Source organism: Piliocolobus tephrosceles, chromosome 12 (assembly GCF_002776525.5).
Source record: "Piliocolobus tephrosceles isolate RC106 chromosome 12, ASM277652v3, whole genome shotgun sequence".
NCBI classification, from domain to species: domain Eukaryota; kingdom Metazoa; phylum Chordata; class Mammalia; order Primates; family Cercopithecidae; genus Piliocolobus; species Piliocolobus tephrosceles.
In genome coordinates, this window is record NC_045445.1 from 50681766 (window position 1) to 50695838 (window position 14073).

The window sequence follows — 14073 nt, forward strand, 5'->3', positions numbered from 1 at the left end:
ATAAATAGGAAGAAGAAATCAAACACATGACCTAGTGAAAGGCTATATAATTTCCATTTATTTATTTATTTATTTATTTATTTTTGAGACAGAGTATCTCTCAGTCGCCCAGGCTGGGGTGTGCAGTGGTGTGATTTCGGCTCACTGCAAGCTCCGCCTCCAGGGTTCACCCCATTCTCCTGCCTCAGCCTCCCGAGTAGCTGGGACTACAGGCACCCGCCACCACGCCCGGCTAATTTTTTTTTGTATTGTTAGTAGAGACGGGGTTTCACCATGTTAGTCAGGATGGTCTCGATCTCCTGACCCCATGATCCACCTGTCTCGACCTCCCAAAGTGCTGGGATTACAGGAGTGAGCCACCATGCCTGGCCTTCCTTATATTTATAAACAATACTACAGAACTGAACTTAAATGACCAAAGACTTTGATCATATTGTGGGAAGCCAATTCTCCCTGACAATCACACAGGCAGGCCTGCATAGCACCCCAGTTACACAGACAAATTTCCACAGTGCTGCCTTAACATTGAGCAAATAGTTAAACCTAGGGAAACTGTTGCCCAGACATCAAAGCTAGAAATGAAACATACAGTCAGTAGGAGCCTTGTGTGGGCTTCCCCCTTGCTGGAGCAAGCCAAAATAACAGAAACAGTTTTACAATAGGACCCACCTCAGGTCAACAAAATCTGAGAGAAGTCAAGGTAACAGAGGCAGCTGTTTGAACAGATTCATTGGAGAGTCTAAGGCAGCTCTCTGGACCAACCTGTAAAGGAGATAAGATAGAAATAATCACTCTGGTACAACAGTAGACAGTCCTTGAAGGTACTGGGGCCCTTTTAATCAGACTTAGCAAGCATTTTTTTTTGCCTCTGACCTTCTAGTTGAAACAAAATTGGTTACCAGTAGACTTAGGCGAATGCTGTACTGCATGTAGTAGGCACATAACCCCAACCTATATAAGCCCTAAGAAAATTTAACACTTTGAGTTGGTCTGGTGGAATTATCTCTGGCTTTCTCCCTGTATCCAGTTACAGTAGTAAATTCCCTTCTTTCCTAGTTTGTCTGCTTCTTGTTATTGGGCCTCGAGAAAATGTAGCCAGACCTGGCTTGATCCAGGAACAATAACAATAAAGGTAAATGGACTTAACTCACCTATTAAAGAAAAAGTATTTGCAAACTTCCTATCGAAGCAAAATCCAAGATTATGCTTTTTCATGAGATATACCTTAAACAAATGAATTCAGGTAGGTTAACAGTTTAAAAACAAGTAAATATATACCAAGCAATTGCCCATAACAAGAAAGCAGGAGTTATAGTCTTGATATTTGAGAGAGTAGAATTGAGACCAAAATGGATTTAAAGAGAGAAAAAGGCACAGTTGACAATGCTAAAGGCTACAATTCACAAGGAAAATGTGAAATACTAATACTTATGTACCAAAGCACACAATACTTTCCTGAATTCAAAAATGTTCAAGTGGAGAAAAAAATTAGTAATTATAGAGAAGACCTAAACAACCAACTCCCAAGAGTAGAGCTTATAAATAGACACAGTGAACTCTGAAGCCTGATATTAGGCAATACACATGCTTTTCTTTCTTTTTTTTTTTTTTTTTTGAGACGGAGTCTGGCTCTGTCGCCCGGGCTGGAGTGCAGTGGCCGGATCTCAGCTCACTGCAAGCTCCGCCTCCCGGGTGCACGCCATTCTCCTGCCTCAGCCTCCGGAGTAGCTGGGACTACAGGCGCCCGCCACCTCGCCCGGCTAGTTTTTTGTAGTTTTTAGTAGAGACGGGGTTTCACCATGTTAGCCAGGATGGTCTCGATCTCCTGACCTCGTGATCCGCCCGTCTCGGCCTCCCAAAGTGCTGGGATTACAGGCTTGAGCCACCGCGCCCGGCCAATACACATGCTTTTCAAATGAACATAGAACGTTCATGAAAACGGACTCTATCTGAGGCTGTTAAAATCTTGGGACCAATGAGAATAGAGGAAAATTGCAGAATTTGATGAGGATAATGATGAAAGCAACATATTAAAATCTAGCTAGAGTAGCTGTCAGAAGATATTATAAAGCATTAAATATCTACATGAATAAAAAAGAAAATTAAATATTCAATTTTAAAATCCTGATTTAAAAACCCACAAAGTAAATAAAAGAACGTAGATGGAAAAAAATAGTTAAGGGTAAAAGTAGAAATGAATGGGCTAAGAAATAACATCCTTGTTAAAGATGAAAGTGTTGGGATGGGTAAAAAGCAAATACTGGCATTGTGGATGATGCACCAAATACCACGCTTGGATCTTGAGGAAGGTCTCCCCATAAACTCCTCATAATGCTCCCTTGAATGTAAGGATTAGGGGTGTGTGTGTGTGTGTGTGTGCATGAAGGCAGTGAAAACATGCAAAACAATGCTACATTTTGTTTAGGGAGTTCTCATATGGAGGAAAAGAAAAAAGTAGTATAGGGGAATTATAATTATCTCACTGTGGATATGATTATCTCTAGGGAAGAAGGAAAGGGACACAATCAGGGAGGAGTAAACTTTTTTCTTAACCTGGACTAATTTTATAGCTCTCTATACATTTCATCTAAAATATTTCATAACTAGCAGAGGTTTAAGGGATTAGTTTTTAATCATAAATATGATCCATACTCAGCCAATGTTTAATATTGAGCCAAGTGCAGAGGTTAAAAATATCAATACCCAGTAACTGTATCATAACTGAAATTAAGATTGTGTTATGTCATTCCGGTGGTTATTTTTTCATGCATATATACATATGTACTGTGCATTATAAATACAATTCATGTAACCACTATAACCATATGTGCAGTTTAGTATCTTGTGTTTTTTATATTTTTTGCTTTTATCTTAAATACTTACACATTGATGAAGTGTTCTAATTAATTGACAAGGTATAAGATCTAACATCTTACTCTTTCCAGTTGACACAGCCCCAATTCTTGAACAATGCATTGGAATTGAAATGCCATACCTGCAGCATATTAAATAACGTTATATGCCTGGGTCTACTCAAGAGCTTTCTATAGACTTCCTTTAATTTGCATGCTATCCAACAGTTATAAAATTATAGGTTTGAGGAACATTGTAATACCAGGCAGTATAATCTCCACTCCTATTATCCAGCCTTTGGATGGGTGATACAAAGAGTAATAATAATAAATGATAATATAAGATGAAAACAATTATAGGACATATAGTAGATAAGTTACTGGCTCTATATTACACAAACAACAGTTAATGGTTCCCAGGGTCAAATCCAAGTTTTTGCAATCCCAAAGCCCACACCCCAGTCCACTGTTTCTTCTTAAAAATATTAGTATGAATATTTTATAAGTACATAAACACACATACACATACAGCTTTTACATGAAGAGGTTTTTTTCTGGACAGATACACAATAACTCCAAAATAGTGGTGCCACTAAGAAGGGCAGTTTGGAGTCTGGAGAGAGATAGAGGTTACTTTGTATATAGAAGACTTTATAGGTAAATAATTATCAAATATTTGGAGAAATTTCCTCTGGTAAAGGAAAGCATTGGCTAAAAGAATATCCTTTGACATTAGATGGCCTTTTATTTGTTTGGTTTTGTCACTTACTACATCTTAAGCAATTACTTATACCCTCTAAGCCTCAGTTTCCTTTCAACAAAAAAGATTAAAATGGTAGACACATATAGAGAAAGTATCAATTAAGATAAAACATGTAACATAACACAGGGCCAGGCACAGAGTAATAATTTAATCAATGCCATATATTATTTGTATTTCTAATAGTAGCCATAGCTCAAGATGGTTGGATATGTAGTATTTTTGGCTTCCAATGAGAGCTATTGTCAAGACATTCTTCCAACGGCTGCCATTCTACATGAGAGCCTCTTATTTATGGTGCCATGACAAGCTAATGTGTCACAATCATTGTGTGTATTATAAGTAACTTGTTACTTGTAATAGTTGACTGAAGCTTGAGGATTGTTTATGTTATAGCTGAATCAGTGTTGTACCTATAAAAACTCTCTCACTCTCTTGAATTATGAAATAATTTTCCGAGTGGGAGAGAAAGGGGTGGAGTTATTCATAGCTATACAGTTGAGAATTGTGGACAACGCTGGGTGTTGCAGTGGGAGTGTGCTATGTATGGCACATCATAGAAAACCACATCATCACAATATATAGTCCTTTGCTCTGGAGGGCAACTAATTTAAAGTCAGTAAATATGAAGTTTCAGATGATTTAAGGGTTCCCTATCCACTGTTTCTATATTGAGTGTCTTTCTGTGTTAGGACTTAGACCAAGAAAGGGAAAGGACTCACTGAATGTCCTATGGTCAGTTGTAGGTCTGGCAACATGGATACAGGTTTGATGACTCCCATCTACTGTCTATCTGATCGATTATTATTTTTTTTTTTTTTGAGACGGAGTCTCGCTCTGTCGCCCGGGCTGGAGTGCAGTGGCCGGATCTCAGCTCACTGCAAGCTCCGCCTCTCGGGTTCACACCATTCTCCTGCCTCAGCCTCCGGAGTGGCTGGGACTACAGGCGCCCGCCACCTCGCCCGGCTAGTTTTTTGTATTTTTTTAGTAGAGACGGGGTTTCACCATGTTAGCCAGGATGGTCTCGATCTCCTGACCTCGTGATCCACCCGTCTCGGCCTCCCAAAGTGCTGGGATTACAGGCTTGAGCCACCGCGCCCGGCCTGACCTATTTTATTATTTGCTCTTATGTAGTGTTTCTTCTTCCTGGGGCTCAATAAGAAATTCCTGCCGACTGAGTTCCTTTCCTCATGGGGGCCCAGTGTGCAATGGCTGCAAACAGCAGCTTCCCTGGTAGTGATGCAGCCTGTTTGTTGTATGGGTTGCTCTAAGGGACCTTGGAGACAGACCTTTCAGATGGATGTTCATGTTTCTGACCTTGCACTACCCCAGTGTAGGCTCCAAACAGGCATGTGAGGTGCCATTGGAAAGCCCCAGGGCACTGTGGCCAGGGTTCACATTGGCCAAGTTATGTCCATCGGCACCAAGCTGCAGAACAAGGAGCATGTGATTGAGGCCCTGTGCAGGGCCAAGTTCAAGCTCCCCAGCTGCCGGAAGATCCACATCTCGAAGAAGTGGGGCTTCACCAAGTTCAATGCCAATGAATTTGAAGACATGGTGGCTGAGAAGCGGCTCATCCCAGATGGGTCAAGTACGTTCCCAATCGTGGTGCTCTGGACAAATGGCGAGCCCTGCACTCATGAGGGTTTCCACTGTGCTGCCCCCTCTTAATACTCACCAATAAATTCTACTTCCTGTCCACCTAAAAAAAAAAAAAATGCCTTCACTTCAATTACCCCTTTCTTACATACTTTGTTATTTTAGTTTTATCCTGATTTCCTCAATAAACATTATTAGTATATTAAAAAAAAAAAAGAAAAGAAATTCCTTTACCTATGTCACACTAGAAAGATAATAAGAGAGCAGAAAGTATCTGGAATAAGAGAAATGATGAGATAGGACCAACATTCACTTCTTGCTGCTACATTTCCAGATGCTCTCTGTTTAAAATCTTTTTCACAGGACACAGGTATTTTCTGTTGGAACCAACAATCTCTCTTCTAAGAATGTAACCCAAAGATTCAATTCAAGAAGACAAAAAGGCAGAAGCACAAGGTTCATTCTTGGCAGAACAAATTGTAACAGCAGAAGACCCAAAATGTGACAGATGTCCACCAATAAGGGACTGATCGAATAACCTAAGATACATCTACCTCCTAGAGTACAATGCAGATATAACAAGCAATGAGAACTCCCACTCTATTATATAGTGCTCTCCAAAATATATACTGTTAAGGGAATAAAAAGCAAAGAAAAAAATACACAAAGCTGCTGCTGCCCAATATGGTAGGCACTAGCCACTGATGGCTATTTCTTCCTGAGGTACAAAACACATTCATTCTGGCTCAGTAGCCCCTAAAGTCTTAATTCATTCTAGCATCAACTCAAAAGTCCAAGGTCCAGAGTCTCATCTAAATCAGTTATGGGTGAGACTCAAAACCCAATTCATCCTAGGGCAAATTCCTTCCAGCTGTGAGCTTGTGAATCAAAACAAGCTGTCAACTCCCAAAAATACAATAGTGACACAGGTGTAGGTAAACATTCCCATTCTAAAAGGGAGACATAGGCAAAAAGAAAGGAGTAACGGGCCTCAATCATAGTCCAAAACCCAACAGGGCCAAAAACATTAAGTATTTTTTTTTTTTGACAGAGTTTCCCATTCTGTCACCCAGGCTGGAGTGCAATAGTATGATCTTGGCTTACTACAACCTCTGCCTCTAGGGCTCAAGCGGTCCTCCTTCCTCAGCCTCCCGAGTAGCTGAGACCACAGACGTGCATCACCATGCCCAGCTAATTTTTGTATGTTTTGTAGAGACGGGCTTTCACCATATTGCCCCGGCTAATCTCAAACTCCTGAGCTCAAGCAGTCTACCTGACTTGGCCTCCGAAAGTGCTGGGATTATAGACGTGAGCCACTGTGCAAGGCCCATTAAGTCTTAAAGCTAGAGAATAATTCTCTTTTGACTCCATGTCCTGAATACTGGGCTCACTGGGATGGGAACTGGGCCCTCAAAGCCACAGGCAGTCCTGCCTCTATGGATTTGCTAAACTCAGTCTACTCAGCAGCTCTCACAAATTGGAGTCTCATGCCTGCAGCTTTCCGAGGCTGGAGTTGCATGCTGGTAACTCTATAGTTCTGGGGTCTCTGAGATGGCCATACTCGACACCTCACTAGGTATTGCCTTAGTAGGGGCTCCTTGTGGTAACTCTATCCCTGTGTAAGTCTCTGCCTGGATCTCCAGGCGGTCTGAGACATCCTTTTAAATCTAGGAGGAGGAAGCCATGCCCACACAGCTCTTGCACTCTTCAGAATTAGCACCATGTGGATACCACTAGTGTTTACAGCTTGTATCTTCTGAAGCTGCAGATTGAGTCACACCTGCAGCCACTTAAGCCACAGCAACTGGGGTGGCTGAGGAGCACTGTCCTGAAATGTGGGAAGAAGAGACCCAAGTGTCTCTGTGCAGCAAGCCCATGTAAGGCATCCTGGGCTTGTCCCCCTGTAGCTCTGGGTCTGTGATGAGAGGGGCAGCCTCAAAGATCTCTGAAATACTTTGGGGGACTTTTTCTCATTGTCTTGATTAATAGCATCTGTCTGTCTTCCATTCACGTTAGTAACCTCTTTAGCAAATAGTTGCTTGGCCACACCCTTAGTATTCTCTCCTGAACACACTTTTCATTCTATATGGCCAGGCTGTAAAGTTTTCTAACTTTTTTTTTGCTCTGCTTCTCTTTTAATTACAAATTCATACTTTAAGTCACTTATTTCTTCTCACATCTCACTGTATGTGGTTAAAAGTAGCTGTGTAACAGCTTGAATGCTTTGATGCTTAGAGATTTCTTCCACCAGATACCCTACTTCATCACTCTTAAGTTCTGCATTCCATAAAGCCCTAGAATGTGGACAAAATTCAGCCAAGGTCTTTGCTGCTTTATAACAGGATGGCCTTTACACCAGTTTCCTACATTGTTCCTCACTTCTTTTCTTTCTTTTCTTTTTTTTTTTTTTAAATGGAGTTTGTTGCCCAGGCTGGAGCGCAATGGCACAATCTTGGCTCACTGCAACATCTGCCTCCTGGGTTCAGCGATTCTCCTGCCTCAGCCTTCCAAGTATCTGGGATGACAGATGCCTGCCACTATGCCTGGCTAATTTTTTAAATTTTTAGTAGAGACAGGGTTTCACCATGTTGGCCAGGCTGGTCTCGAACTCCTGACCTCAGGTGATCCAGCTACCTCGGCCTCCCAAAGTGCTGGGATTACAGGTATGAGCCACCGTGCCCGGCCTGTTCTTCATTGCTGTCTGAGACTTTATCAGAATGGCCTTTACTGTCCGTATTTCTACCAACATTCTGGTCACAACCCCTTGAACTACTTTAAGGCTTAAGTACTATCTAAGAAGATTCAGACTTTTCCTACAGCTCTCCTCTTCTGAGCCCTCACCAGAATTGCCATTATAGCTACATTTATGGCAGTCTAGGCTTTTTCTAGCCTGTTCATTCAAATTATTCCAGCCTCTACCCATCATTACCTAGTTCCAAAGCTGCTTCCACATTTTCAGGTATTTGTTATAGCCACAGCCCATGTCTCAGTACCAATTTTCTGTGTTAGTCCATTTTCTGCTGCTATAACAGAATAGTACAGACTGGGTAATTTATAAAGAAATAAAATATATTTCTTGCAGTTCTGGAGACTGGGAAGTCCAAAAGCATGGCTCCAGCATCTGGCAAGGGCCTTCATGCTACATCATAACTTGGCAGAAGGGCAAGTGAGCACGAGACAGAAAGAGGAAGTAGGACTGAACTCATTCTTTTATCAGGAGCCCATTCTCATGATAACTAACCCACTCCCACAATAACAGCATTAATCCACTCATAAGGGTGGATCCCTTATGGGCTAATCACTGCTTAAAGTCACCTCTTATTAATACTGTTACAATGGCTGTTAACATTTCAATTGGAGGGGACATTGAAAGCATAGCACCCAGCAACCTCTTCTGTATATGATGTCCCACCAAGGGTTAGGGACTGGTAATTGTACAATCCCCATGCCTGTTCACTCAACAACCCCTCTTGGTGATGATGATGAGGATGATGATGGTGGAAGTGAAATCCTCTGCCTGGGGCCAAGAGACCTTGGTATGTGGATCATGTGAATTGACTGGCATTTAAGGTGGCAGACAGACAGGCTTATTCAGAATAACAGGTGCTTCCTCTGTGACAAACTTTATCTAGAGGGTAGGAAACTAATGTTGACAAAACTAATTATAAAGAAGACGTACTCTAAGTTGTATCTCCTTTAATCTTAACATTTATTCAAGTAACCTGTTATTAAATATATAGTTTAGATCAAGTTATAGGAAATTAAGAGAGGTTGTATAAACCAGAGATACTGCTTTGGTTATTGTCTCCTCAGGAGTGGAGTCTGGAATTTCACTAAAGCTTTTCATGTGTTCTGAAGCCTCCAGGAATCCAAATGCTCTAATCTCCCTGGACAATAACAATCAATGCTGCCCTGGTCATTGCTTAATTTATTTATATAAATTTTTTAATATAAATTTAAATATAAATTTAATAAATAATATAAATTATTTATATAATTATATTATCTGCATATTAAATCATAATATTGAAAAATTTAAAACACTGTGTATGACAAAATAAATCATTAAAGCTTGTCTCAGTAGGCTAAAGTAAATATGCACAAATTATATGGAGCTAATTCTCATGATATATAAAGCATTCCCAGTAGCCAATATGGAGAGATGGTCTGATGATGTTGTGGTAGGCACCCTCTAAGACTGTCCCCTATGATCCTCATTTTCCTTGTATATTCACTCCCTGTGTTACCTGTCCCATTGTGTGGGCTAGAGTTAGTGACTTGCTCCTAAAAATTAAAATATGTGAGAAGGGATGGGATGTCACTTCTGAGATCAAGTGACAAAAAGCTGTGTTGTGCTTGCTAGGCGCATTCTTATAGATGCGCTAAGGAGAGCCAGTTGCCATGATGTGAGCTAACCATGTGACAATCGATGTCTCTGTCCAAGAACCATTGAGGCCCTGAAGGCTGCTAACAGTCATATAAATGAGCTTGGAATTGGATTCTCCCTCCATTGAGCCTTGAGATGGCTACAGTCCCTACCTAGACCTTGATTGCAGCCTTGTGGGAGACTCTGAGCCAGAACCTAAACTGTGCCATGATTCCTAACCCATAGAAATGATGTGTATTAATATGTTTGTTGCTTTGAGCAGCAAAATTTGGAGGTAATTGGTTATGCAAGACAGCTAATAAAGATATAAACAGAATTCATGTAAACAGCAATATACATGCCCAAGAAACATTTAAAAACACATTCGCTAATGAAATGCAAATAAAAACCTGGATAGATGCTGTTTTTCTGGAAAAAAAAAAAAAAAAAAAAGGCAAGCTGCAGAGCCATATAGGTGATGGGAGCTTACAAATCCCATAGAAGGCCAGGATGCCTGACCTAAGAGAATCACAGGGATTCACCTTTCTTGAATGCTGGTGCTTTTTTATTTCATATATTTCCACAACATTACCAGGAGGTAGAGGTAATGACCTCTATGTGATTTTATAGCTAGAGAAGCAATAATTTTGTAGGTTAAGTAGTCTGGCTGGGGAGTGTTGGGAGAAAGGCTTATGGGGTGCCTGTATAAACTGGCCATAAAAATATGGGACAATAAGTTGTGGAAAACCACAAGAGGCCTCTGAGGAGGAAAGCCTTCTTATCGCCATTATGTTCCCATGCTGTGAGCGAGACTTGCTCTCTTATCTATAAATACTGTGTTCAAGGAGAAAGGCACTCCTTTGAAGCATTGGAATATGGCCAGATGTGCAGGCTCCTAGTTAAACCCGCTCCCACTCGCTACTCTCCCATAAGTTAAAGATACACCGTTTGAGCCCAAAGAAGATTCATTTGCTATAGATTATGTGCATGACACACTGCCTCCCTTTCACCATTTCACCCTGAACATCTGCTTCTTAGATATAAGTGACTGTACTAAATAATTTGGAGACCAGCCGGGCGCGGTGGCTCAAGCCTGTAATCCCAGCACTTTGGGAGGCCGAGACGGGCGGATCACGAGGTCAGGAGATCGAGACCATCCTGGCTAACATGGTGAAACCCCGTCTCTACTAAAAAATACAAAAAAACTAGCCGGGCGAGGTGGCGGGCGCCTGTAGTCCCAGCTACTCCGGAGGCTGAGGCAGGAGAATGGTGTAAACCCAGGAGGCGGAGCTTGCAGCGAGCTGAGATCCGGCCACTGCACTCCAGCCTGGGTGACAGAGCGAGACTCTGTCTCAAAAAAAAAAAATATATATATATAAATAATAATAATAATAATAATAATAATAATAATAATAATAATAATGTGGAGACCAGAGCTTGGCACCTTTTGCAGCCTCCATTTTGCAATTGGTCTCTTGGTCCCCACTCTTTATGCATTGTTAACCTATCTCTTCTCATTCCGTCGTCGCCACCAGACTTTGGGTACCCTACAGGTGGTGTTGAGGCTGGTCCCCAACAGGGGAGCATTCTACAGTAAGTAGAAAAGTAGAGACCAGCACCCCATAAGGCCCCATGCAGACTGTATGATGCTGAGCTGCATATCACACGATAACCAAGTAAATCTTGCTTTCCTGCTGACCTGGGTCACTACTGAAATCTGTATCTTCACCTCTGAAGCCAGGCTGCTAGTTCTGACTCTCTTTCTGATCAGAGAATCTTGTTGTACATCAATTTCCTGCTCTGTAAAGATAAGGGAATGTGTCTGGGTCAGTGCTTTCGAAAGTAGAGCTCCCAGACAACCTACATCATGAGGAATATGCATTTTCTAATAGAGGGGCAGGTGTCACACTAAGGATGAATACTTGAAGGGACAGGCTCCAAATACATACAGATTGGGGATGCATAGACTTAAAAGATACTGCCAAATCAACCTGGAAAGAGGTTGTACTAAGTGATATCCCCTCCCCCAATATGAGACAGAGTAGACATACCCACATGCACACCTCACTGAAATCCTCAACGGTTTTTTAAAATACTTTCACAACATGACAGGTGGAAATTCTCTCACTGTCATCATATTAAACTGGATACTAAGGTAATTTTTAAATAATTCCCTATTAAACAAATACTCTGTTAATCATCATTATTGCTATTTTTTTCATGCAAAAGGGTCCAGTTACATATGCAGCCTAACAGACAATGAGCAACAAGCACATGAGCCTGCAGGTTCTCTTAGGGCTACTGCTGGCATTAAGGCTCCAGGGTGTGTATGTGTGTGTGTGTGTGTGTGTGTATTTGTGTGTGTTTGTGTGGTCTCTGGTGGCTAATGACAGTGCATTTGCCTAGAAGATTAAGAATGTCTCTCTGGGATATTGGTTGAGTTCAAGTTTAGAGAGGAGCTGGATCTACATGTTCTGGAGTCTTTCTGAATGACACAAGAGCTGGACCACAACTTACTTCTGAGTAGGCTGTAATCCTCTCCACATGATGGAAAACAAGCCTGAGACCTCACCTGCTCAGGTCAGGGTGGATCCCTCCAGCATGTAAGGTGTGGTAGTCGGCCTAAATCTACTTCTGAACACTGTAGCTGGGTGCTCCCATCTTGCTGCCATCAGTTGTAGGGACCTGGGAAGCTGCATCCTCTCAGCCACCTAACTCCACGGGTTCAGTCATCTGCATAAAAGCTCTGCGCTGGGAGATAAAAATTTGTGAATTATCAGCACGTTTGACACATCGTGCATCCACCCATTCAGTCATTCCTCAGTTAACAGTTACTAGGCATTAAGACCAAACTCTACACCATCCCTTTGGTTAAGTTTTAGGCTTCCCCAGAATAGAAACAAGAAAGTGAAGTGTGGAAAGGAGGGTGTGGTAAATTCAGATGGCAGATCTCAGAAGAGATGGCTCCTTCCCACTAACAGATTAATCATAGAGACTCATCACTGATGATTGTAAAACATAATTCAGTGCCATAGAGCCATTTCTACATCTTTAGTTGATGTTCTCTTTACATATATTCTCCCATTTGCAATCAATATTCTATGAAGAATTCTCAATACTCAGCTCACTTCCCTCTGCAATCCCCTACACCTCAGTCTTCATTTCTCATCTAATGGGGCTTAGCTCCCCCATCCTTCCACTGAACTTGAACTCTCCCAAGTCTATAGCCACCTCTTTGTCACATTTATAGATCAAGAGTGTTGAAATAAATGTTCAAATGGAGATAAATGGGTATTTCCCCAGGAGGAAAAGGTTTCCCTCCCTCAAGACAGAATTCATTTCCTTGTGTCTATAGACAAAGATAGTATGCAATGCTATCAGTTACCTAAAAGGTAGAGTTGTATAACAGCATTCAGAGTCAGATAACCAGAAGGCTGAGCTGTAGATGACATGCCTTCAAATGAAGCACACATTTTACCTGACATAGCTTATACTTTTGATTCATTGATAGGGAGTTCATAAATAGGTTTATGTTAGCAGTAATTTTTATGGCTACTTCAATAATCTTGCCTTATCTGTTTTTTATTTCTTTCTCAAGGGGTACCAAGTAGGCAATGAAATAATGTGAAATTATAATGCTGTTCCAAACTTTTCCATGATTAAAAATTTGCCTAAAAGCACTAATATATCACAATTAGAAAATATAGTGATGAAATATAATTGCAGTGATAGGGAGCTCTTTTGCAGTTTCCTGATAGTTAAGTCAAAATTCTTTTAGTGTACCACTGAAATAATGATACTGGAATTTTTTTGGGATATATCCATTAAGTAAAATATTTCCACTTTAAAATAAGTATGTATAAATCCATGCTGATATAAGTAAATGTTTGGTGAATTAATAAAGAAAAGCGTGTAAGAAGACAAACTGTCTCTATGGAATGATTCCAAATAGTATTTGTAGCTATTAACCCTCCAAGAGGTGAAGCTTAATTCTATTTCAACCCCTGAATATAGGTCACACTTAGTGACTCACTTCTCAGGAACAGGGTACATGAATTGAAAAAGTTACCGTACACTGGAAAACTTGGCAAACACCGCTTTAACTACGTGATGAAGGTTAACATCACCAGTGAGGTCACGTCATCATGTAAACCCAAATATTATGTGATAAGAAGGGTACTTCAACTCTGTAGTATTCTTTCTCAAATTCCATAATGCCGGTCTAATCATGAGAAAAAGACAACAGATTAAGGCTGTACTCCTCAAGACTATCAGGGTCAATAAAATATTCTGAGAGTTCCTCATATTGTCAAGCAGAAAATTGCCATATAACCCAGCAACTTTACTCCCAGGTACATACTCAAGAGAAACGGAAACCTATGTCTACATAAAAACTTGCACAAAAAATATATGTAGCATCATAATTCATAATGGCCAAAAACTGGAAACAACTCAAGTGTTCACCAATTGACTGGATAAACAAAATGTGGTATATC

At 40.9% G+C, this 14073-nt stretch overlaps 1 non-coding gene and 1 pseudogene across 2 annotated transcripts; both read left to right on the plus strand.

Annotated features, from left to right (window-relative positions):
• Positions 1–4768: 4768 nt before the first annotated feature.
• Positions 4769–4901, plus strand: LOC113222239. Its single transcript, XR_003308300.1, has one exon. It is a non-coding gene; the product is annotated as a small nucleolar RNA SNORA70 (small nucleolar RNA).
• LOC113222238 lies at positions 4788–5330 on the plus strand (annotated as a pseudogene). The gene has a single exon (XR_003308299.1). The product of XR_003308299.1 is annotated as a 60S ribosomal protein L10-like (transcript).
• The last annotated feature ends 8743 nt before the right edge of the window (positions 5331–14073 follow it).